The sequence below is a fragment of the Strigops habroptila genome, chromosome 6 (assembly GCF_004027225.2).
Source record: "Strigops habroptila isolate Jane chromosome 6, bStrHab1.2.pri, whole genome shotgun sequence".
In the NCBI taxonomy this organism is placed as follows: Eukaryota; Metazoa; Chordata; class Aves; order Psittaciformes; family Psittacidae; genus Strigops; species Strigops habroptila.
This window is the reverse complement of record NC_044282.2, coordinates 48,748,381-48,773,715: the sequence shown is the minus strand read 5'-3', so window position 1 is coordinate 48,773,715 and position 25,335 is coordinate 48,748,381. Positions and strand designations below refer to the sequence as shown.

The 25,335-nt window shown below is 39.0% G+C and overlaps 1 long non-coding RNA gene across 1 annotated transcript; it reads right to left on the bottom strand.

Annotated features, from left to right (window-relative positions):
- Positions 1-5,649: 5,649 nt before the first annotated feature.
- On the bottom strand, positions 5,650-25,066 carry LOC115609886. The gene is made up of 3 exons (XR_003992032.1): positions 24,864-25,066; positions 7,245-7,353; positions 5,650-6,375 (listed from the first exon to the last, which is right to left on the bottom strand). It is a non-coding gene; the product is annotated as an uncharacterized LOC115609886 (long non-coding RNA).
- Between the last annotated feature and the right edge of the window lie 269 nt (positions 25,067-25,335).

Here is a 25,335-nt window from a genome sequence, read left to right as displayed (position 1 = left end):
AAAATGTTACCACATTTAAAAACAGCAACAGCAAAATAGTTCAAAATTTATGGACTTGGGCCTGACCTCACTTCCCATTATATAAAATAAAAAGTAACTTCTACTCTTGCTTGCTGTCCATTCTCTATTTTATGGAGCTAAAATTTGAACTGCTTTCTCGCTGAGCAGGATTTGGGGATCTGCACCCTGTATACAAAATGAAAACACTAACTACTGCTTTATACTTTCAACTTCCACCACCACCTCCTCTGTCCCTTTTTGGTGGTAGGAAATCTGGAAATTCACTCTAGAAAATGTCAGTCAAGCTGTTGTTGAGTTACCTATGAATCACCCAGCATTCAGCCCTTGGCTATATGCTTTTGGGGGATTAAGATTTGTCCTACTGTGTGTACTAGTGTAATGGCAGTAATTCCGCATGGGTCAGCAGATATGCCACAGTCCAGGTCTGGAACTTGGGTTCAGGATAGTACTCCCAGATCTATTAACGTCCTCTACATGAGAGAAGTCATTTAGTTCCTTTCACACTGCTGTTTCCTCTCAGTTTTATGCATTTGATTTATTTACATGACAAAGTCTACATCTAAACCATGACCTATCCCTGGATAAGGTGTGGGTTGGCACTTTTCCCTTTCTTGCCCCCGACCCCTGCTTGCTGTGGTGAAATAGACAGGGAGGAGGCTGTTGCATGACAGTTAGTATCCTTGTACTAGTGGCTGAAATTCTGGGGTGGTAGTACACTGCAGATCACATCTATCTGCACTTTAGGATGTCGAGATGATACTCTTTGGGGTTTTGTTTGTACTCTACTGCAGATAACTAAGACACTCTTCATAACTGATGGTATTTCTGTCACAAATTCTACAACCTATGGGGAGCAGGTACAGACCACTGGCCAAACTGGGTTACCAAGGCTTCTCCTAATGAGTGAAGCAATATCAGTGCTGCCTTTTTTCTTTGTAGCCTGGGTTATTTCATCCTTTTCCTCTGCCACATAGATAGATTAGCGAGATTTTTGCTGTAACTCAAGAACTATTTGTCACAGTTATGTGAAAAATTGGATGGGTTTCTACACCACTTTCAGTGAATGAAAATTTTCTAAAATAGTTTTTTTTTTATATTCACACCAAACGTGAAAGCATAATTACCATAAATTTAACTGATGATAGCTTGATAAGGGACCATTAAGTATGCAATATAATTTTACATGAAGTGTGTGTGTATCTATCTTTTTTATTATTTATGAAATAATTATGAAATAATTACTAGGAACAGACAAATTCATTAATAGCTTATTTTAGAACATATTTTAAAAAAAAATTTGTAATCTATTGTTAACAAGCAGTGCCACAGCTAGCTGTTAGGAAAAATTTTTTAATGTAGGAATCATTAAAAGCAAGCACATAGCTGAATGATATATGAATTCATGTGGTAATATAGAATACTTTGAAGTACAATAAACTTATCAAATAATAAGGAATCAGTTGTACAAATGGATATCATAAAGAAACAGTCTGAAAATGGAACATAAAGCCAGCTATAATGGAGTAATCACTCCTGGTCTAAGTAGTTGGGCAACATAACAAAACAAGAACAGAGGAAAAAACGAGACCACAATATGAATGCTTTGTCTGAAGTGAGTATTAAAAGCTCATGCATAGATGTCATTTTTAAGCACAGAATTTAGTCAGCTATGTTATGACTAGTTTCTTCAGCTTTTCTCTAGGCAACAGAGGAAGCATTCTTCAGGAGGTGGCTGAAGACAGAAGACAAGTTAGCAGCTCCAGATGGTCCCTGGGAGAACGTCCCCCCTTCTATTGACTACACAGAAAGTGAGTGGGGATTAGCTAGCTGAAATACCCAGCTAAATTACATTACAAAAGTCAGATGCTGTGATTAAGCTCCTAATTTGTCAACTGCCTGCAGAAATTGTACATAAAACTACTATTTACTTGGCTTCACATCTTGCCATCTTTCTTACAGATGACCATGCCAACTTTTGCAGACATGTTTTACAAGCCAACACTCTAGGTGCTGTCTCTAAAGCACGGTTTTAAATGATGAGATTAATTTTATTGCTTGAATGACTTTAAGGACCAATTTTTGTGAAGGATTCTTTCAAACCCAAGCTGTTAATTTATTATGTGCTGGCCAGTAATATGAAAGAATATGAAAGAACTCTGTGTTTCGGAAGTTCAGTGGTTTTTAATTATGAGCAAGTTTTGACGCACCTAGCCATGCATGACAGAATTCCCAACACCTTCTTCCCTCTTTCTTCCTGCAGCCTGAGCTCTTCCCTCCAACTCTCATGTTGCCTGTAAGGGTTTGTCTTTATCATGAAGCCTTTTTTGAATCGTCTGACTACTAAAAGATTCAGAGTACAGAACTTGACAGGTTCAGAGTACAATTTAATATGACAAATTATATCCTATGCAATACTGCAAAATTAAACAACGATGACTGATATTTATGTCAGAGCTAAAGGAATCTATATTCTGTGGTTTTGTCTTACCTCCAGCATAGCAATTGACAACTCCTGTTTCCCACTCTTCATTAGAAATAGAGCCAATTTCTGATCTAGCAGTATTTGAATAAAAAACCTGAGTCCATATTACCGATGCACAAAATATTAGTAACTAACCTTCTGGCCACAAACTGTGAGGGAATCCTCTCAGAAAAATCTATCTATCATCTGAGCAATCCCAGGTTATAAATCATAGAGCAGCAAACTTCTTTTATTGGAACAATTAATTAATGGGGATCCTGTAAGGACAGAATAAATTTCTCTAGACATCTTAATTCAGTTGCAAATCAAACAGATTTTAAAGTACACTGAGACATATTATCACAAAGTGCAACACTTTTAATTTTTAACTTGCAATCTGGTACTAACAAAGGCCTGGATTCATCTCACTCAGCTTTATGTATCTAATATAAGATGGTCATCTAAGTTTCATATGTAGTTAGCAGAGAAGAAACAAAGGCCTAAAAACCATAGAATGAATATCCCTCTGAAAATGCTTATCTCTCTACAATGGCTATAGAGGTTGCTTAGATGAAACACTCTGCTTCTGGATTTGCACATTTGTCAGATGACCAACCTTTTCCTTTCTTGCCTCTTTCTCAGAGGTACATCAGAAAAATCAAAATCTATACAAACCACCTAAAATGGAATGGTGCTTTTCAAAGAAAATAATGTGATCGCTGAAAGCAAATATTCGATGTGAGATGTGATGTCACAAATCCAGCTTTAGCCAAGCACTGCTTATAGGAGGGCAATGGTGCTAGGAGTTTGCCTGCTGGCCACCATGTAACTTTCTCTTTGTGCTTTTTTAGCATGTGAGAAAGGTTAGTCCTGCAGTAAAGGGCTTGGATCCTACATCTGAGCATTTCCATCTTCTAATTGTTTTCTGACTCAGAAAGACTGTAATAAATGTAAGGGATTCAAACATGACAGAGATGAATGTTATGTCATGGTTTGCCTAGATACATACTATAGTAGTTTTTAAAGGATTTCCTCCAGACATTTATGAGTTTCTCATTTCTTCACTTCTCTTCCCTATACTCCTGCCTCTAAGCAGTCAACAAAGAAAAGTCTGAAGAATAAACCTTTTCCTCACATATTAAGTTTCTGTTTTAGAAATATTTTCCAAAACAATGACATGAATTATTCATTACCTCTCTCTCTTTGTTTCTATTAATATCAGCTTCCAGAGATCTGTTTGTTTAGGATATTTTATCCATCCTTCTCATGTTTTGCTCAATTTCATTGATGAGATGTTATTTATTTTGCAGATTGAAATGCCTGCAACTAAGCCAATAATCCTGGAAATGCTCTGATAAAATTATTGCATTTTTCAGAATAGTGGAAATGCAAAAACGTTTTTCACCTCTCTGAAAAAGGTTGTAATGCTTAACAGTTTTCAACATGCATTAAAGAGAGACCTACAGCCTATTAGCCAGGAAGAATCTGTCAATATTTCCTCCGAGTATGGGCTAGGCCTAGAAATACTCAATGATACAAGAAATCCATGCGCAGCCTTTAAACCAAGGCCATGAGACCCAGTATTCGTCTGCTTTGGTGAGTGCCATAACTGCCAAGCTAGAAGGTCACCATCTCCCTTGCTATCTATCTCTTGGGAGGGAATGTAAGAGAGGAAGATAAAGAATCATTAATTATTTTTTACATAGAAGAGTACAGTCTTCCTTCGCTCCCAATTTCAGCTCCTGAACCACAGACTAATGACTAGGGCAGGCTCTTGTTTTGAATTGTCGCAAAGACCAGTGACCAGAAAGTCCTGGGCCTCACACTCTCAATGATTGTCCTTCAAGCTAAGCTCTCATGCAGGTGGAGACATAGGGCAGGGATATAGGAGAGCAGAAAGGCCCTCTCTGACTCATAGAAAAGACATATTTCTGTGCCATGAAGAGTAGAAGACCTGTAACAGGGAGGACCATATCCATCAGAACCAGGAATCATCAACTGCAGTCCAAAAGGGACTGAATTATCATTGTCATCAGAGAAATAGTTTTATCAGGAGATTCTGCTTATAGCAGACTTCCAGATGTTAGGGTTAAAAGTGATCCCACAGAAGAGCATGTAGTTTCCAAGCTGCTAGGCTCCAAACCCAGCTGTGGGTGTCCAAAGCCTTGCCTAATTAGCACACAAAACAAAGTAAAACCTTTGGTCAGCCACCGCATTTTCTCAGAAGAGTGGTCTAAAAGGAACGCAAGCTCCCACTGCGGTGTCAGGAGAGATGAGATAGTTGCTGGCTTCCTGTTGGTGTCGTCTGCTCATAAACACAGACCTGCCTTCCCGGTTCTGGCAGACAGACCCCGGGACCACTCTGAGGGAGGCAATCTGTGGTTTCAAAGCCTGCAGAATTTGTAAAATAAACAGAACTACTGTTAAAACTCACTGAACAGTTGTGTCTTTAACTTCCTTGCATATTTCCCCAGTTTCAGAGTACTGTGTTACAGCTGTTGGCCTACCCATCTCACAAAATGTTTTTGCTGATTGATAAACCAAGGGAAAGAAATAGCCTTAACCCTAACCCTCCCCCAGGCATGAGGCCCATGAGTTGGGGCAGTTTCCACCTGTCCTGTCTCCTGGCTAACATGGGACTTTGCCAAATCCTCACAGCCTGTCAGGCCCATCCCACCCCAGCCAGGAGTAGGCAGCCATGAGGCACCAGGTCAGCCCCAATCTCAGCCATCAGGCACCTCCCTGGCGATGGGGATGGGCCAAAGCCAGGGCAGGACATGAGCCCGTGGGTGGGCTCAACTCAACAGGATCCATGGCTCTGGAGAGATACAGACTGGCCCTCCTGAGCACTGCTGGGACAGGGGCTGGCAGCCCTGGGAGCTGAGGGCTCGTGCTGTTGGTAAAACTTGAAACAGCTGAACATTTTATGTGCAACTTTGAGCATATTCAACAGATTCAAAAAGTAATTTGCTTGTGCTATTTTAAGTGAAATAGCCATATTCTAGTAAAACAAGCCCTGTGAAAAATTGGTTTGACAAAGCAATAAAAATATCATCATTTATGTCCTACTATCTTCTCTCTGAGTTTGTTGGTTTTTTTCTTTATCTCAGTCCAGATGAAAGAAACAATAGGAGTAATGAACATGTTATCATCAAAATTTTCTTTTTACTTTTTGTTGTTAGCGAAGTGTAGGGAAAACCAGTTGGGATTGGGAGGCATGGAAAAGGTAAGAGTGTTTCTCAACATCAAAACCACTTACAAACTATCATGTCTGGGTAAAGAAAATAGCTATTATCCATCAGTTAGATCCCACAGAACAAAGTGGTTGGAAGCTTAGGAAAGGAAATTATAGCCCATATAGTAATAGGAAAAAAATATGTTACCATTGAGTACAGCAGCTCCTGGTTCTGCAGGTGTTTTAGGAATGTTTGAGGTTTAGGTATGTTCGGAAGAAAAGGTGGAACAGAAGGAAAGGAACTAGACCAGTGTTGGAATAACTTTGTATGATTCTTAGTCCAGACATTAATACTGGAAACAAGATGGGCCCTTTAACTGAGCACATTTCACTTTCTTCTAACTAAATAAAATGGTAAGACAGCAGGTTCAAGTCTATTGTTAGCAGATCCCTGCCTGCTAGTCGTGGTGCTCTCAGAGACATCATCCTCTGCAGTCATGTGGTATAACCTGTTCTAGAAAATCTAGTGTCCTAGGTGATTGCCTTCCTAGGTGACCTATTAATAATTCTTACTCAGACTCATGCTTAGTGCTTAATGATTGGCACAAAAAAACCTGTTGTACAATGAGGGTTCATCCCATGGAGGAATACTGAAAGTCAAGCTCTCACTTCTTCAATTTCAGCACATGCAGGGCTTCCTCAAAACTTGGTCTTTGCACTGTAAGGAGGGTTTGAAAACAGAACCATCAGATTAGTGATGCAGTAAATATATTACTTGTACTTCACTGAATTCTTACAGGCCTCCTAGCAAAAGCTAAAATGAATAACGTGCAGAATGTGCTAATCTGCAAAATGAACCATGAGTGGTAATTTATGTATCTCATAAACAGCTAGCGAGCTGTTATTTTACAAGCACTATTTTGAGATTTCATTATCTCACAGAGACAGGCAAATCTGCAACCTTTCACTCATTCAGCAATCTGTAGTGCCTAGTTGTGCAAAGTTTAGGAGTTTGAATTAGAAGGTGCCACTTAAAACAGGTAATTGTTAGGAAAAGCAGTGCAATACACAATTAGCAAGAACAGTACTGCAAGCAAGACTCAGCAGCAGTAACTTACAAGAATAGCACAGTGTGCATTATAACAGAAATAGGGTTTAGGCAAGTACCAACCATGGAGAGCTCAGGTTTATGGTAAATGTTATCATCCATATTCTTTGGTCAATCACCTCAAATAATCTTGAGACATGTAGGGCAATGTATCACCACCATCATTCAGCACCATAGATGGCACTAGCAGTTGTCTTTATTAATCTTAAAGCAGCCTGGAGAATGGATGGCCTTTTATCAAATGCCGTTGCTTTGCATATTGACTGAGGAATGTTCATGGCAGAGCCTGCATGTTTAAAATGATCAGATTTTTTTTTTTTTTTTCAGGGATACAATATGTTTTTCTTAGATGTTGGCCATGAAATGAGAATTATACTTCTGCATGAGGCTACAGAGACCAGTCAAAGGTCAAGGACGGAGTCACATCATCTGATGGGGTATTATGTGCACGACATTAAGTTACACTGTACCAAACTCACAGATGGTGACATCATACTAGCTTCTGTTGGATAGTTCAGTAGATCTTCAGCCTCTCACTTCTGTCTTCTGCTGAACAAAAGCATTGAATTGGAGAGGGTCTGGTCAAACCTAAAAAAGAAATTATCAAGTTCTGAAACTTTCAGTCAAAAGGAACTCTATGTGACTACATATTTCTGCCTCTATGTGTGGTTTTGTATTACCATGTTGTGTGTAGCAATGCACAGGTATGCACACACATATTCATACGTCTATCTCATTAAAGAGCTTTTTTAAACAGTTTGAAAAATATACTTTATCTAGCAATGTATAACTAAATGAAACAAAACACCAACTGCTTATATGTGCTGTTCCTGGATTTACAGTTATTCACTGGCTCACTAATGGGTGGGAGCATATCTACTGTCTCTATTCATTGTTGTTCAGGCTCCTTATCTACTGTGCTGAAAAGCAAATTGGTTTTGCTCTTTTCTTTCAGGTCACCAAATTCAGGCCCTGAAACAGCAAAGACACAGATTTTTTTATAAATCAGTGCATAGCTTCATTACCCAGTACAGTACCTCTAGGGCACAGCAGTTGAGTAAGAGAATATGCCATTTCTGAACTGCAAAATAGTGCATTGTGCCACCAAGCAAAACCAATTCCATTATTTTGGGGTGGTCTTCACCTGGATTTTGGTCTATGTTATATGTGCTGGTAGCATTACTTTTCTTAATCCATTTGAAGTGCATCTCCTATACAACGTGCCGATCTCTTGTACGGACTTCAGTAGTGTGAGCCTCATATTTATTTAAATAACCACTACAGAGCAACTGCTTTGTGGTCAGGGCAGTTATATTTCATTCAGGTTCTCTTTCTGTCTTTGAAAGATGACTCTCTTTCACTTCTGCATTGAGACATTTACTAAAATCAGAAAGATGGACATGCAGTTATAATACTCTTCTGATCTTTTCAGTTTGTGTATTCCCTTTGTTTCTGTAACTACATTTGCAACAGTACATGATAAAAATATTTGCAACATCACTGTGCAATCACCTAAAACCACTCAGACATAGATAGAAGGCGGGGTCTGACTATAAGAATTTATAAAACAGGCCATGAGTCTGTTCCAAACAAAATGAAACCTGAATAGCTACCTTCTGATGCAAATGCTGTTTCTTTGTTATAGCCTTGCTGTGAATTGCGGTCTATAAGATAGGGTAAGTGTAATTATTGTAAGAGCTAGTTAAAATTTTCCATTCAAACTTTCTTTACTGACTATCAATACGTGATGGATTCATGAAGGGTGCATAAGACACTTCGCACATCAGTTTTCTTTTGGTGCCCTGCAGAATCTGGGGAGTGTTTCAAACCTCATGTTTCAGAGCTACCTCCAATTCTGGACACTTCAGCGCTAAGGGTCCACCTGATCAAAGTTCCCCCGGCTTCACCTGGCTCTGCAGTTCCAAAAAGCACAGAAAATAGACATGTAAGAATCTGGATATCCCCTTCTCTATCACACCCAGGACTGTAACTGTTCAAAGAGTTTTGGACTTCCATTTGAAAATTCTGAAATTAGATCAATATTTTAGCTTTTTTTTTTTTTTTTCCCCCCCCCGGTTGAAAATTTTTTTTGTCATTCCAAAAGCCAAAATGGCTGGAAAAAGTTATTTAAGGATCTAAAGACATAGCACAATTTTTAAATTTTCCTTTAAAGAAAAAGTTTTAACAACTTTTTCAAATGAAATATTAGCTTTAAGCATCAATATTGCTTGATTGAAGTACTTCAGTTATGGGTGGAGCTATTCAGGAAGGCTGCAGCAGACACATTTATGACATCCTGTAACTTTAAAAATGTCTGTGTTTTATGACACTTTTGTTCTGTAAAACCCAGCTGTTCAATCATGACCACAATCTACAGAGGCTCCTAGAATCCAGGTATTTTGGATTGAATTCTTCAGGGTCTGGATACTGTGGAGTAGTTTAAATCAAAAGGACTCTTCACCTGCAGTAAGTGAAACGTCTACACAATTTGCACAGAATCAAGTTCAGAATACTGTTATACTAAACTCTTCAGAAAGAGACTACAGTTTAAAAAGCCTTCAAAGTAGGTTTCATGCAAGAAAACACAGCTAAAGAAGAAACCATTCAAAAGCTCTTAAAGGCAAATCTAATTGTTACTCTTTCCTGTGTGACAGTGAAACTAAATGAAGGCCCACTGGAACATCATAAAGAAATCTATTAAATCAGACTTTCACTATAGAACAGCAACAAAAACTGTAGGAATTTCAGTACTTGCTGATAGCTAATATGCTTTTCTTCCTAGAGAAAACATCAAACTCTTAGCAAAGTAAAAGAATAGCAAGTGAATTTCTTTTAGGGCTGGCAGCCTTTTAAGAGTATGTTGCAAAGGAAATGTTACAGGAAGAAGCCATCTAAGAAACTGAAAGAATAGGTCTGGCTGTCTATGGAATCCAGATATTAACACTGAAGAGAGCTCAGGAAGAGCTCTGTAGTTTTCAGAGAGCTTCCAGTCTTATCTCCACCATTTACCACAGCTAGGAGTGAAGCCACCTCCATAATCTATGGCAATTCAGGCACCTGGAAATTATGTCAAATAAATCACCATAAACTAATCACTGCTGAAATTCTCTCGAATGTATTTCCTTACCAGTAGTAACAACTACCTTTGTAGACTCCAGGAATCCAGAAAAAAAAAGGGACTCAGAGCTTCTCTGAATCCATTGCCTTCCCAAAACATAGATGTGATTGTAATAACTCCACCAAGCATCCAAGTCTGGGAAAGCTCACTTAAACGACACTGTGAACTCTGTTCTCATTTATGCTAATTATATCACCACCTTAGGGTCATTCTCTCATTTTCTTTTCATACCTTGTGAAGCCAAAGCTATTCCTGAGGGGAAGGAGGTATAAAGGTAGTTTGTAAAAGAATGAGCATGCCCTGCTTTGTGGTAGCCCAGAGCTCTTTCAGATGCATTACAGGGACCTGTTTTGAATGTGTGCCATGAATGTCCACCAGCATCAGATTCACAGCACTAGCCAGAATACAAGGGCTTTCTGCATTCTTTTGGAGTTAGCAGCTGTTGCCACTACCTTTGACTGTGTGCTTACAAAACAGACTTCTGTGTGTTTAATCTGTTAAAAGTCCCATTTACATTTAGAGCACTGGTCACATTCCACCCTTGTACCTCAATGATTACAGCTTCAGGCTGGACACCTCTTTTATTTTAAGTTTAAACTTACATCTCCGGCATTATGGTACTGAGGCTGCTGGTCAATATACACGTAATCATACCAGCAACTGAATACAGAGAAAATCATCATCAAACTGTACAGTAATTTGAGGAAACCTTGAAACCATGTGGAGTTTCTCTAATAATACTCAAGAGTAATAAAGTACATCCCAAGTCCACTAAATCCATCAAATGCTTGACCATGAGAGTTCAGGGAGATGATCTTGAAGTTTGTTCTGCAATAGGAAACTAAATTGCCCTGGTCTCAAAAGACTGGCAACATAGGGCTCTTACCTCTCCCCTCTGTTTTACTAATATATTCTCAGATACTGAGATCCTTCAGAAAGGATTCCCATCTGTGGCACAGCATTGAAAAAATAACTGACCCTTTTTAGTTCCATATAAATCTGTATAGAAGTGGTACTAATGTGCAGTGATGTGGGCACAAGCAGCAGTCTTATTCTTGTAATGCCTATTTTCTAAAAAGCATAGAATCAAAATGGACCATCACTGCTGCTGAGAGTTTTATTTCAGTTATGTCTGTGGTTAACCTGCAGAACTTCCATCTGGTTTCCTCCTATAACCTCATTGCTTGATAGGAATCAGAGCTCTGAGCTAACTTTCAGAGCCTGCATGTTGCATTTCAGCACATCATCTGATGCCAGGGATAAGGACAGAACATATTGCGTGTCAACACTTTAAACTCTAAGCAAGTTATTGGTATGCAAGGTGTAAATCATTGTCTAAAGGAGATTTTAGTCTTATGTTTCAAATCCTCCAGGTTGAAAATAGTTTACAGGTTAAAAAAAACTAAATAAATGTGGAAGCGAGTTTATCTTTATTTAGCTAGCCTTGTTTTCATCCTTCTGGACTTTCAACATGTTTTTTGAGGGCTTTGCACTTCAAACCTCTTCCAGTGATTTATTATTGATTTAATGTACCTTCAAATTTTGCCCTTCAAATAATCCTGCTGAATGTCATAGGATGTTGTCCCTTTAAGCCAAGATTGTGAACCAATATGTGGGGCTGACTGTGCTTGACCTAGTTAGGGCTGAGCTCTCTGTTACACAAGGCAGAAAATAAAGTTAGATCATTGCATGCTCTCCTGTTCACACAAGATTGCCTCTCTCTACCCTCACTATGGACCAGTCAATGATCAATCTTCATTTTGAAGATGCAATTTCCATACATAAGGGAAACTTGAGAAGAACCCAACAGAGATTTTGCTCCTTATGAGCTCTGAGGCAGTACCCACTTTTTTACATTATGTTATACAGCACCCATAGCCTCTCTGTGGCTATGATTCTTTGGCTATTTTGCAACATAGCATCCTCTGAAGTGTGGAGTTTGGGATGGCTTCTCAGTTTTTTAAATATATATTTGTCTAAAGAGCTTAGTGGAAACTTCTTTCTTTCTTGGTGTTAGAGGATCATGTGGTAATATAAAGTCTCTGCCCCTGTAAGTCAGTAGTCTAAATGTCCGAGGTGATACAGAAGAGGTGAGAGAACCTATGTTAGTTATTTCCAGAAACATCATACTTCATGCACATTCCTGACTTTGCATACATGAATCCACTATGTGTGCAGAAATGTTTGAAAATTAAGAGTTTCTGATTTGAACATCCTCTGTATGGAGTTCAAGAGCATGCAGCTGGGTGGATTTGCTTTTTGAAAGGTATGTTTAATGTCCAGAAAGCACAGGCACAGAGCACCTGTACAATGCTGTGGCTGCCCTTCCTCTGTTACTACATATGAATAAATTCATGCCTTCTATCAAATATTGCTTATTACATGTTCACACAGCCTCATGGAAGGCACCTTTCCTCACCATGCCGTCAAAGAATCATGAGAGCAGAAAGATATTCCTCTGTGTGTTGTGTACCTTAACTCCAGCTTGCAGAGGCTATAACTAGATCTGCTAGATAACCTGGAACCTTAGTTTGGGGCCCCATGAAAACATCCATTGACATTGCTGTTTCTGTGTGAGTTTGTAAGCAGAGAATTGACAGCCACAGTCAGGTTTCTGGAACTGATTACAGTGATCCCTTTCCAGGCACTCAAAAATGAGCTTGACACTATGTTGTCAGAGCTGCTTCAAGTTTCTTAGCGTAGATGTGAATTTGCCCTCCAGTTTGCTAAATTTCTTGCAGTGATTTTAGTAATGGTTAATGTAGTGTTAATTCACCACTGCATTCTTACTTTTCCTTCAGGACACCTTTAGTCTTAAGACTTAACTCTGAAAAACCTCCTAGCCTTTTGAATGTTAAACAGCCAGACGAAACATCTGTCAGCATGCAGGAGATATAAGTCCTCTCTTCTCTCTGCACAGCTCCAGTGGCCATATTCTCACAATATCCTGTGTGTTGAGTCCCCATGAATTGTATCACTATATTTAAAGCAGATGATGACAATGAATTGTTATCCTCTGTTTCTTCTAACACCAGCGCTAACCACCTCTCAAGTGATACTTGATGTTGCAGATCTTACAGTTGTTTTCTAGTAGAGGAGAAATCTCTAGTACAAATTCAAGGCACAATCTGACCACAACTAGTTTTACCTATACCATTTCTGGCACAGAGAAGGGCAAAATGAAGTGTACTGATCTTTCTTCAGAGATCTCAGAACAACCCCACTGCCAAGTTCACAGCCAACCCTGCAAATAAATCAACAGCCTCCAGGTGGCCAAGACTAAGGTTTCTTCACAGCCTGAGAAGAAAGGGAAGACACTGTGTAAATCAACCCTTGGGAAGGTTTTCTTTTGATGAAGACAGACACATTTTTATGAAAACTTTCCAGGTGGAAAGTTGGCAGTTGGACTAGATAATAATTGTAGGTCTTTTCCTACTGAACCATTCTATTGTCTTTGAGTTCTTAATGTTCTTGTTTTCCTTCCTTGCTACTCCACCTGAGCCCCACAAACTGGGAATTGACTCATAACCCTTCATCACTCAATAACTTAGCTGCCTGTCATTATGGACCTGGTGAGTTCTGTTGTATCTGTATTAATAAATTAAACCTGGCCCAGACTTGAATTGAGCACTCATGCCTGATCCATGCTGGTGCATGGCTGGCACACTTCCATGTGTGGTCTTCACCTGAAGCCAACTTACATTCCCACATGCAATACCCAGACTGGGGTCAGGGTTCAGTGTGAGCCAGCGACTATCCCCAGTAAGGGTGATTCTGATTTTGGTTGGAAAGAGGATTTAAGTGAATGAAAGTCTTTCCATGTCACTTGTCCTCCACCCAGAGGGTGATCCCTAAGTCATATTACAGACACAGCCTAGCACACTCATGATTCAAATTGTCTTGCCCTAGCCTAGACTGAAGCAGTCTGCTAGCCATTAAATCTATTGATACCCCAATAGTTATTTCTACTTTCAGTCACAATCCCCAAAAGGATATAGTTTAGAATAAATTATTTCTTTCACCTAAACAGAAAAGATTCAGAGCAGTACTTTTTTCTTGTGCTGTGGTTCTGACTCTGAAAGGTTTTCATAAGAATCACTCAGCTGTTTTGAAACAGAAGGAGTTTATCTTAGAAGTAAAAGGTCATATTGTGACATCAAGATGAATCTCCTACTGTTTATCTAAGAAAAGGTTTTGAAAGAAGAAATTCACATGAGTGAGGAACAGTAACTCCAAATAAAGCAACAACTTTATTAAAAGGTTTGTGACACTCATACCTCTAGCAGGAAAGGATGGACATATAGACCCTGGGCTGCCTCCCAGATCCATGGCCATGTGTGACAATTTTTTACTTCACCTTCGTATCACACACAAATTCAGTTATGTCAGAATTACAGAATTTGAATTCCTCATTTGTATACAACAAACCCAAGTATCAAATAGGGCAGATAAAGATGTGTCCTAATACAAGATCTATGAACACAATGATTAACAGACTATGCTGGGTCTTCATCTAGAGTATATATCTCACCTCCTTATCATATCTAGATGTACGTCTAGTGTACACTGGTCATTTTGGCTGCTTCAATAGTCAGTGAAAAGAAACAGGTGACTGTAAATGGTGATTAATTCCATCCACCCTAGATCCTTAATTTGAAGAAGATGAATTACATCCTGGACATGGCTGTCCAGCTCTAACTAACCTAACTTTTAAATATCAGAGATGAGGTAAAGTGAATCTCTTCTTCTGGTAATCTTTTCTTGAAAATCCAGCTGCTTTCCATTAGTATCTTTTTTTTTTTTTCCAAGAAACAACAGTTTAACAAGCAGTACATTGTTTTGTATCAATCTACCAGCATTCCTTCTTGCTCTGTCAGGTGTTCAGTCTGTATGTCTCCTGTGTCCAGGTGTCCTCTGCCCTTCCTTGCTTTCAGTAGTTGTGATCCACTAAATCACCCTCTTCTAATTGCCTGCTCACCTCTGCTGTGAGGCTTTCTGTGTCCTGCACAAAGGCTAGACAGCTGGGATGTAAAGGATGCAACTTATTATGCTGATCATGTTTGTTTCACTGCTCTCTTACCTTCTCTCCATTTGTCTGTTTAACTCACATACCATATATGTGCAATTTTATGCTTTAATTGTGAATCTTTCAGCATGATTAATCTAATTTTTAACTACATCTGACACAACAGATAGCATGAAAGTGCTCAGATCCTCAGAGAAATGCCTAGCTGCTACTATAATTTGGATAAATAACAATTTTAAACTATAGTTGTACAAATAAAGGGTAAAAAAATAATGTAAATTAATCATGGATGAATCACTGCTTCCATTGGCATTCATTGAGCCATCAATCAGTGCAGCATTAAGTATTTTGAAATGGATACTCTACATACCTCTATCTCTCTCTCTCTGAGGAAAAATTAGATATTCAGAAAAAATCTTGCCAATTTTCCAAAGAAAGTTGACTATTAAATGTTACCTATAGGGACAGTTTGCACAGAATAGCTCTATTAGAATAGCTCTATTTATAGTTAATTTCCTACATGCCTGCTGTTATTCAAGAATAAATGCTGGTTTTTTGCAAATGCTACCTTTGTCTGCTATGAATAAAGTCCACATACTCAGTACTTACATTCTGGAGTAAGCATGTCGAATTAGCTATCCTCCCCACTACTGGCAATTGATGCTCAATTTCCTTCTCTTTGACACAGTCCATCAAATTCAATTTTATAGCAATATATCAATCTTCTTTCCAGGTAAAGCACCAGATCTTGAAAGTCCATCTAGACTTTCTGGTATGTTGAACTGGGACTTGACCTCATTTTTCCCTGTCACACATGGGGCACACACCTTAATCTTTTCAACATCTCACTTCTGGGAATAGGAGAGTTATTCTTTGGCTCTGTGTGTTCCATATCCCATTTTGTGACCAATTATTTGCAAAACACTTACAAAAATTCATTATCAAAGTTATAAACTCTGTTCACCACTTCCTACAGTGAACAGGATAAAGAAAAAAGCTTAATAGCTTGTTTTCTTCTAAAAATAAATTGCTTTCTGTAGCAATCAGAATTCTACACAGAGCTTGATCCCAGTAAATAGGTATTGGTTAGAGAAAAGGCTTGAAAATAAAGACTCTACAGCTTATTCAGATTTGTTATGTCTCTTCATAATCCTTAACATGACACGTCCTCAGTCTACACACTGCTAAACTGAATACTGCAATGAAACGTTATTTCATAAGATAGGATAATTCTTGAATTTGCTCTAATTTTTTTACACACTTTGAATTTCTTAAATAAGCACTATATAAAGTACATACTATTTTTGCTGTAAGACCCCAGGACTTTGAGACATATTTGCTAAACATAATCCAGGTCAGAACAAAAGTAGGTCTGTAAATGTAGGTTCCGAGTGTTTAAGATTACTAGCGTTGGAGCAGATCATTGAAAAGCTAATTTCAGATGCTGAGGATTCATTCTTTGGACCACTAGAAATACTGTTCAACTGAAGACACACAACTTCCAGTTTGAAGCTGAGTGTAACTAACAAATAAAGGGTCAGTTTGGGTGCAGTGGGAAGTACTTTACTGCTGCAGGTCACCACCTGCACATGGAGCGCTCTTAGATATAAACATTCCCACAGAACATGGGAACAACTTGTTTATGAGAAGAAACAGTGCACCCATTTTTCTCAGTCCAGAAATACGGAAGTTCAGAGGTTGATATAAGAATTCCCCAGCAGGAATAAACTGTGAACTGCATTTTACAACTTTTTTTAAGTGGTTTAAGGGAAAGATAGCTCAAAGAGCCAGCGGTGAACTGTGAAGCACTTCTACTGTAGGACAATGGTCTAAATATGACCCATTCATATGGTCTAAAAGTCTTTAGCATTAGAGGTAGTACAGTAGTCTATATAAAATGGTATTGTGGAATTAGGCAGTTTCACATTAGAAAAAAATGGCAACACTTTTACTGGAGCTAACTGAACCCCTTTGTTTTCAGTGCTAGCAGTGAGATCAAACATGAGAGAGCAAACATTAAGCCAGATCCCTACCTGAAGTGGTCCATCTGCACTGGGACCAATTAACCAACACCTTCACTGGGCTGCCCTGGCAGACACATGGGCCACTAAATATTCCCACCCTCTAAACACTTCTGTAAACATGTTCTGCAGTGCATTTTCATAGCACAGAAATAGCACATCGTTGGTGCTGTGGAGTACCTGGGGTACAGGTTACATCAAACAGAAATCAGAAGTGAGGTTAACTGATGGGCAAGCAAATCCATTTAAAAACCCCCACCGTTCCTCATGTAGTATTTCTTCCAAAGCATAACTGACTACGTATTCCTTTGAGCAGAACTTGCATGGCTATCTTTAACAGCACCATCTGGTGATTTCCAGCACTGTAACAGATTCTGCTTGAATGAACCGGGCATGTAAAAAATTATCGCTATAACACCTGAAGGTTGTGTGAAGGTCTCATCTTTTGAGTTGGAATCAATTACATAGCTTTTCAGTACCTAACAGTAATGTGTCCTACCTAGAAGCAAGTGCATACATTTTTTGCAAACACTATAGCCAGTTCTGTAAAAATCTGCCTCTGGATGATGTTGAGGAAATACAAATCGGGTGCATGCAGCTGCTGCTGTTTTGAAATGCTTCTGTTACATTTTGAGACACAAGTTTTGCAAGTATCCGTTTCTACATTTGAAACCTTGTGTAATATGCATAGTTTCTTTATGAGATGTGATATCCTGTTCAGATTTTTTCGATTTTTATGCCAGAAAGAATACGTTTCAAGCTCATGGTACCAGACAAAAAAAAAAAAAAAAAAAAAAGAAACGCAAAAAGAGATATTATAGTGCCTTATGGATATAGAAGTGTTTTGTTTTCAAAGGCGTTCAACTAAGAAATGTCAATATAAAGTTAAAATAATTAGAATTATGTGGGGAGGGAACAGTCTATAATAGGAAGTTCTGATTAATATTTCAGTGATTGGAATCAATATGTACTTTGCTTGGGTTAGCACTGTACAATATATCTACTAACCAAATAAAAAATATGTCTAACAAAGCCAGGAAAAGCTTTAGGGAAGTTACTGCAATCAAAATGGTGGACCAGTTGTTTTATCATGCTACAATTTCTTGTGCTATATGCTGAGCTTCATGGATTAGGGCCCACAGATCTTGCCAGGAGTCCAACCTGCAAGCTGGGATGAAGCCGTGCTGCAGGGGTTTCTGCACGACAGGTGTTGCCTTTATTTTTGCTGGTATCTGGAATGCCCTGGCCTCTGATCTGAGACATTCTGCTTTTAATTCCCTGTTCTTCAGCCCAACCTTAAAGAAATACTCACTTTATCTAAATATGTGGCACTGCACTGTTTTTAGACGGTGTGTTGTTAGTATTTAAGATATAGTTTATATCAGGGGTTAACATGCCTTGGTGGAAAGGTGTCTTGCAAATTAAATGTACTTTTACATAGCACACAGACCTGATATAACCACCTTCAATCAGATGTTATCTATGGATATCAGATATACTCAGAAGCTCCAGCTCAGGGCATTTTTAAGCATTAATATCCAACATAACATGTGGCATACATAAAAGATGCTGATTCGAGGCGTTTCACTTGGAATATTTTGAAGCCAGAGGTTGAGATCAGCCTCTTCAGATGTGTTATTGCTAAGAATACTGATTGAAAATTAACACTGGACTTGCAAAAACATAACTTTATATTTCATATTAACTGCTATTTTCAATTTAAAATGTGATTGAAGATCTATGTTGAAAAATAATCTGCAAGAGTAGGAAGGCCTGCGTGCGCAGTCTATAATTACAGCGATAAAGTAGAAGGAACTGCTTATTTTGTTGGTTTCTTTTTACAGAACCATCTCCACATCCTCTCTTGTGTGTTGGTTTTTCCAAAAAGAAAAAAAATTGTACACATGGTGAGAAGCAGAAAATCCCCCATGGGGTACATTGATCTTTCCACGATGCAAATGGGAAGTGAAAATAGATTCAAGTTTCTTTGAAATACTAATGGCTGAATGTAAACCACACCAACAACATAAGTCTCAGTGTAAACATTCATGAATGACACCCAAGTTAAATAGGAAAAGGGGAAAAGAATTCTGAGCCAACCCAATAGTAAAGCTATTAGATTCAGTATTTGCTTCTCTTCCTGAGGACATTTTCCCTGGAGAAAATGGAGAACTGTACAAGATTAGACCTTAAATGCATCTGTGCAAAAGATGTGGCTATTTATCATGCCACCAATGCAAAGCAGAGGAGATATTTGCTGGCAAAGGACAGCTGTCCTGGGAGGATGAGGGCTGCCTGCAGTAACCTCATCGCATTGGCTCTTTCCCTCTGCAATCAAGTGAATGGCCCAGCAGAGCTATGCTGCAGTGACCTGGCTTTCACAGCTGGATATTATCAGTAGTATTTACAGTAGTAGTTATGTTATGGCAAGGTCCGGATGCTGAGACCCAGGCCACCAGCTGCTGCCTATTATAAGTTCACAAAATTGGCACTGGGCCTCCCTGATGGAGAGATTTAGAAGTCTCTGATAGCTGACTCATCTCAGATAAAGCTGAAATTGTGTGTCTAAATCTGTGAATGTCAAAAATCATCCTCATACTGCACAAAATAAAGTCAAAAAGTGATCATCGGTAGATATAGCCTGTGGCAGGATATGTCTGTATGAAAAGATGTGCTTGCACAAGCTGGTGATCAGAGCATGGCTAACGTATTCAACCAGTTTCAATGTGACTAGAGCACACAGAGAGGCCTCTGCACCTCTGCAAGTCAAGGTAGCAGGAGCAATCTGCCCAAGAATCAAAGCTGATAATTTTGCCTACTTTTCTTTCTGAGGACTCAGCCATCTCTATCACACTGCCTTTACTGTCTAAACTACTTACACATGTAAGGGTGAAATGAAAAGAGGAAGTAACTGTTAAAGGGAAAGAATGTGGTTCAATGTGTCCTGTGATAATGTTTTATCATCTGACTTTATCTACCTGATCTAACTCAAATTCACTATGGTAGTTAAAATTTCAGTTTAAAATAAATATATTTCACATGGGAAAAAAACCTAAAGAAACTAGATAAAGAACAGTCCAGTCACATTAGAAAACATACAATCTATTAAAAAAACCCTGCCCAGTTAAAAAAAAACCAAAACAACCAAACCTTAAAGCTGTTTACAATCAAGTCAAATACAATGCAATCTGAACTAAAGATGCTGATTCTGCAAACAGTACCATGCAGGTGGATTGCTGTTAATTTCAGCAAGATTTTACAAGCAGGTACAAAAATTAGCATAGATAGGGCAAAAGATCCAAGAATGCTCAAAGGTCGGTATGTGCCATTCAAATAATAAATAAAACACAAATAAAAAATTAAAAAAAAAAAAAAAACAAAGAGAGAATTTCTTTAAAATAGTGAGAAGGCATTGCCTTATAACACTGTGCCAGCAGAAAAGGTTTTACTTTGTGATGTTAATGATTGTTATGTGTATAAGCTCACAGATGTTAAAATGTTTCAGCTGCATCTGGACACTGTATTTGTCTTTGAAAAATAGTACCTTTGTCATAAATATAAATCAGTTTATCACAAAATTATTTTAAATTTGGGTTGAATAAATATTAACAGCTGCAAGTGCAGTTTTCTCATAATGATGGAGTAACTTAATGACCAAGAGCCAACCCAGTATCTTCACTACCATATATTCCCACTACTATATATCCCCACTATCTTACAGCCAAGGGCTAGTAGAGGTTGATGGGAATGTGGCTTTCCCTGCTTTTGTATTCACAAATCACCTGCATGTCCCAGACCCCAGAGGGTGATCAAAGTGGGGATGCTCTCAGTATCTTTGGTTGAGGTTCCTTTACATTATGTTACTGCTAAACTTTCATGGGCATGAGAACAAGTTACCAGATTATCCACCTTCCTGACAGGTGTCATCATCATTAGAGACACTTATGTCTTTCTCAGTGCTGGAGTATGCCACATTCAAGTAGAAGATGCTGTTACCTGATCATTAGGCTGCTCACTTGAGTTAAATTCCCTACACAAAACCACAGACAATTTATTAGTGAGTGCATGTCTCAGATGATTTATACAGCCAGCAGTACTTTGAGAAACAGCTCCCTCAATCCTTCTTCAGCAGGAAGCCAATTCTTATTGAGCAAATAAGCAGCTATCAGCAAAATTCATCCCAGCTCTTTCCTCCACACATACGCTTTGTTGTTACCTACAAACTTGCCACCAGATCTCTTCCATCCCAGCTGCCCAAGCACTAAATATGCAGGAACAGGGGAAAGCAGCAGCAGTTCTAGCAGCTTTACAAGTGTACCCTTCATTTCTTCTTCATTCCTTGCAAGCAAAAAAAAAATTTAGTTTCAACTTGAATATAATACTCTGTGGCAAAGCAAATGCAATATGTTGAGGGGGCTTAGGTGAGAATCCCAAAGAGATCTGCACTTGGATCCTCCAGCCTGAATTGCCTGTCCTCACCTCCATTCTGACAGCCAAAGAAACAAACAAAAAATAAATTAAAAAAAAAAGTCAGCTGTGCCTAAATCTCTAAATGAGACTTTTTAAACTGGTAAAGCAATAGTTGAAGTTGCTGTTTAGCTGACTCCTGCTTATACAGTAAAACAGCACTCTTATTCTAACTTCTCTTGAGCAATTATTGTGACACTCAATATTAATCCTAATTATAGGACTAAAATGCTTTCATAAATAATTTTAAACGCTCTTCTAATGACTAATAAATATAATGAAGAGCAAGTATAAAGCAGGATGGATCCAGTTAAATTACTCTTCAGTGTCCAATATCCGTGGCATGTTTAACGATTAGACTTCTGTCCGTCTACAAATAATTATAATTATTTGCATTTATTACTATCAAACCCAGTAATTTGTCTAATTACTACAAACTGTAGTTAACATATTTTAATTTTGCAGTAATAAGTCATTTCTTAATTTCTAATTATCACCTTGTCCTTGAAGTCTCTTATTAACCGGTGCCATTTAGCTTTAATAAAGTGTCAGAAATAAGCCTTCCAAAGTTTCTTAGCAATATATTCTACTTTATTTAAACAATAGATTTTCATCAGTACATGTGTATGTCACTATATATTACCTGGAAAGATGTTGCAGCCAATAGTTTTCAGCAGGTATTGGACCATTCAATGGCACTCTCATATCCTGATAGCCCTTTTTGTCTTCTACATAATGGCATGGTGTCCCAATAAAAGTCGCTCTGAGAGCTGCAGCACTTTCAAAATCAGAGTTTGAGTCTTACTGTAACAGGTTCCCATTAGTTCAATTCTACTGACTTCACTGGAATTACTACTAATTTTCAGAAGTGTTATAATTAGATGATGACTTTTAGAGCTAGCCTTGAAAAATGAGAGACATATAAATTACACCAGCTCAAAATCATTTAAAGAAGGCAATATGACCAGAACTGGAGAGAAATTCTCAAGCAAAATGTTTTTATGCCAGGGAATATTGTTTCACAGAGGTCAAAATGTTCTGTGGAGGCCTCTCAATACATGATGGAACGCAAGTTCCCTCAGGAGCCAGCCTGCCAGGCAGGTTTCCAACCTATGCACTTCTGGCCACCTCACCTACTCCCTCAGCAATGCGCATGAGGGGCTAGTAGACAAGTGAGATAGTGGGAATCCTGGATTTCACCTCCTCAGATCTCAAGTGCTCCACAGCCTCTTTTGGACAGTTTTGTAGGCTCCTACAGCTTCCAGGTTCCTAATTAACAATGGGACAAGAGTATGGCTTTCAAATTCATTGCTCCTCAGCAACCTGAGCTCTCAGGCTACCGGCATATGAGTCCACCTCATTGTAGCAAGAAGCCACCAGCCCTATGGTTAATGACTCTGGGTCAGCCTGTTAGAAAGATCACCCTTGTAAAAATTAGATTTACTTTACTTGGAAATATCATCATTCCTGTCATTATTTCAATAAAACAGAGTTGATTTTTCTCATATAACTCTAATTGGGACAGCCATCGTGCATCAGGCTTTTATGAGCAGTGAATTGTAACATTTGTTTTTTCTTTTTGTGCCTGATCGTTTTCACAAATCCCAATTCACAGTCTGGACAGCTCAGAAGTCTTTCACATTTTGTGTGAATAAATAGTTCAAGTCACCACATATCCACAGGGAAGTTCAGATGATGCGGATGCTCCTTGAACCTTTCAGTAGTATTTGTCACCTTGCAGAGAGCCTGCAAAGAAATTTCCCTTTCTAACTTCATTGTGTTTTAAACCTAGAAGTAGATATAACAGAAAAACAGGGAGCAATTCAAGGTATTTTTACAGGCTGCAAATACCAGCCCCTTAAAAATATGAGAGACTGCTAAACTTCCAATTCTATTCACGTTACAAATAAACTCTGAAGATTAGCACCATTCATTCCTCTCCCCTTAAAAATAGTCTGAGCTGGGAAAACTCTAGGGTTTGCTGCTCACCATTTGCCTTTTCAGTGAGATGAAAGAGCTCTCAAAATGAAGAAAAGGAATGGAAATTTCCTTGTTCTGATCAGAATGAAGATGTTTATTTCTAAAAGAGAGAGGAGCTAGTTCTGGCTGATGTTAGAGAGAAGCATGCATGTGCATGTTAGATTAGAGGAACCAGCCATGAATCATACATTCTTACCCAAATGCTATCCCTGCAGTGCTACCAGAGTCAGTGTCAGCTCGTGTTACCACGCACACAAGTGCTGGCCTTGAAACATAGACCTGCCCAAGGGCTAGTTTAATCGACACAGCCAGCTTTTCTAAAAATGCTTGTGGATTTGCCAGCCTGATACGCTGAACAATGCATCCCCTTTCTCCATGTCTTGTCATATCACAAGACCTTCACTGCTTAGCCAGTTTACCCTGTTATCCTCTGAGAAACCTGAGCCGGGTGCCATAGGGATCTTGGTCCCCTTGGGATCTTGGCGCATCATTTGGGGTCAGAATTTTACTCACACTTAACCTGAAAGACGTCCCTTTGGTTTTAGTGGGATGACTCCAGGGGTGAATTACTGCACAGGGAGAGTGGAGTTGTGAAACTTTAGCCCTTTGGATATTTTTCTAAGGGCCAGCTCAAGAACCCTATATTTGCATCTGGGTACATGAATGGTCCTTTTGAAGGCAAATGTGCTTTCCACCAGCTTTCTAAGAACAGCACTCTTCCTATATAAAGAGCTTTGGTGTTTAGTGCGTTGGAAACTTTTACACAAATAAAATGGGCCCCCAACACAAGAAGGACATGAACCTGTTGGAGCGAGTCCAGAGAAGGATCACAAAGATGATCAGAGGGCTGGAGCACCTCTGCTCTGGAGACAGGCTGAGAGAGTTGGGGCTGTTCAGCTTGGAGAAGAGAAGGCTCCAAGGACACCTCATAGCAGTCTTCCAGTACCTAAAAGGGGTCTACAAGATATCTGGAGAGGGGCTTCTTACAAGGGCATGTAGTGACAGGACAAGGGAAAATGGCTTTAAACTGAAAGAGGGGTGATTTAAATTAGATATTAGGAAAAAACTCTTCACTATGAGGGTGGTGAGGCACTGGAACAGGTTGCCTAGAGAAGCTGTGGATGCCCCATCCCTGGCAGCGTTCAAGGCCAGGTTAGACAGTGCTTTGAGCAACCTGGTCTAGTGGAAGCCCATGGCAGGTGGGTGGAACTAGATGATCTTTAAGGCCCCTTCCAAACCAAACCATTCTATGATTCCATGAATCCCAATTTAGGTAATTAACTTTGGCCGCACAAGATTAGGAAGTTGAGCCTAGACTTATACAAGAAATCTCAACAGCTCTGTCAGACCCTCTTACATGTTTGTGCATTTATTTACTTCCCACTCTCCAGTTCTATACTTCTTCGATCATTCCTGTGTTGGAAAATTGGTCAAGACACTTTATTAGATTTGCTCTCATAAGTTCAAACTAGAAAGAGTTTCTTACCTGGGTCAGCAAATGTTTCTGAGAGGTGGTACTGGAGGCTGTTTGCCTAATCCAAGGTCAGTGTTGCCTAATACAAGGCAAGATTCAGCAGTAAGATCTAAAGCCCTACACAGGAGAAAATCCTTATACACTCTTTATGCCCTCTGTAACTAAATGGGACAGGTATTTTAAGCAACTTGCTCTTTATCTGTTCTTTATGCAGAAAGGAAATGGAAAACCAGTGTAATTAGCTATGCCAGTAATTAGCTATGCCATTCATGCTCATTGATAGTGGTTTTATACTTGCCCAGACTTTTTTCCAGTACCACTAAAAAGTGGATTTTGGCAACTGAGTGGCTGGTTCAGACACATTCTTTGGAGATAGATCTTTGGTTGCTAACATCTCTTATTCCCAAACCATAAACATCTGTGTAAAGTGCCTGTAAGGCAAAAAGACTGCATAAATTACAGAATACCAGGCTTTGGTTTCTCA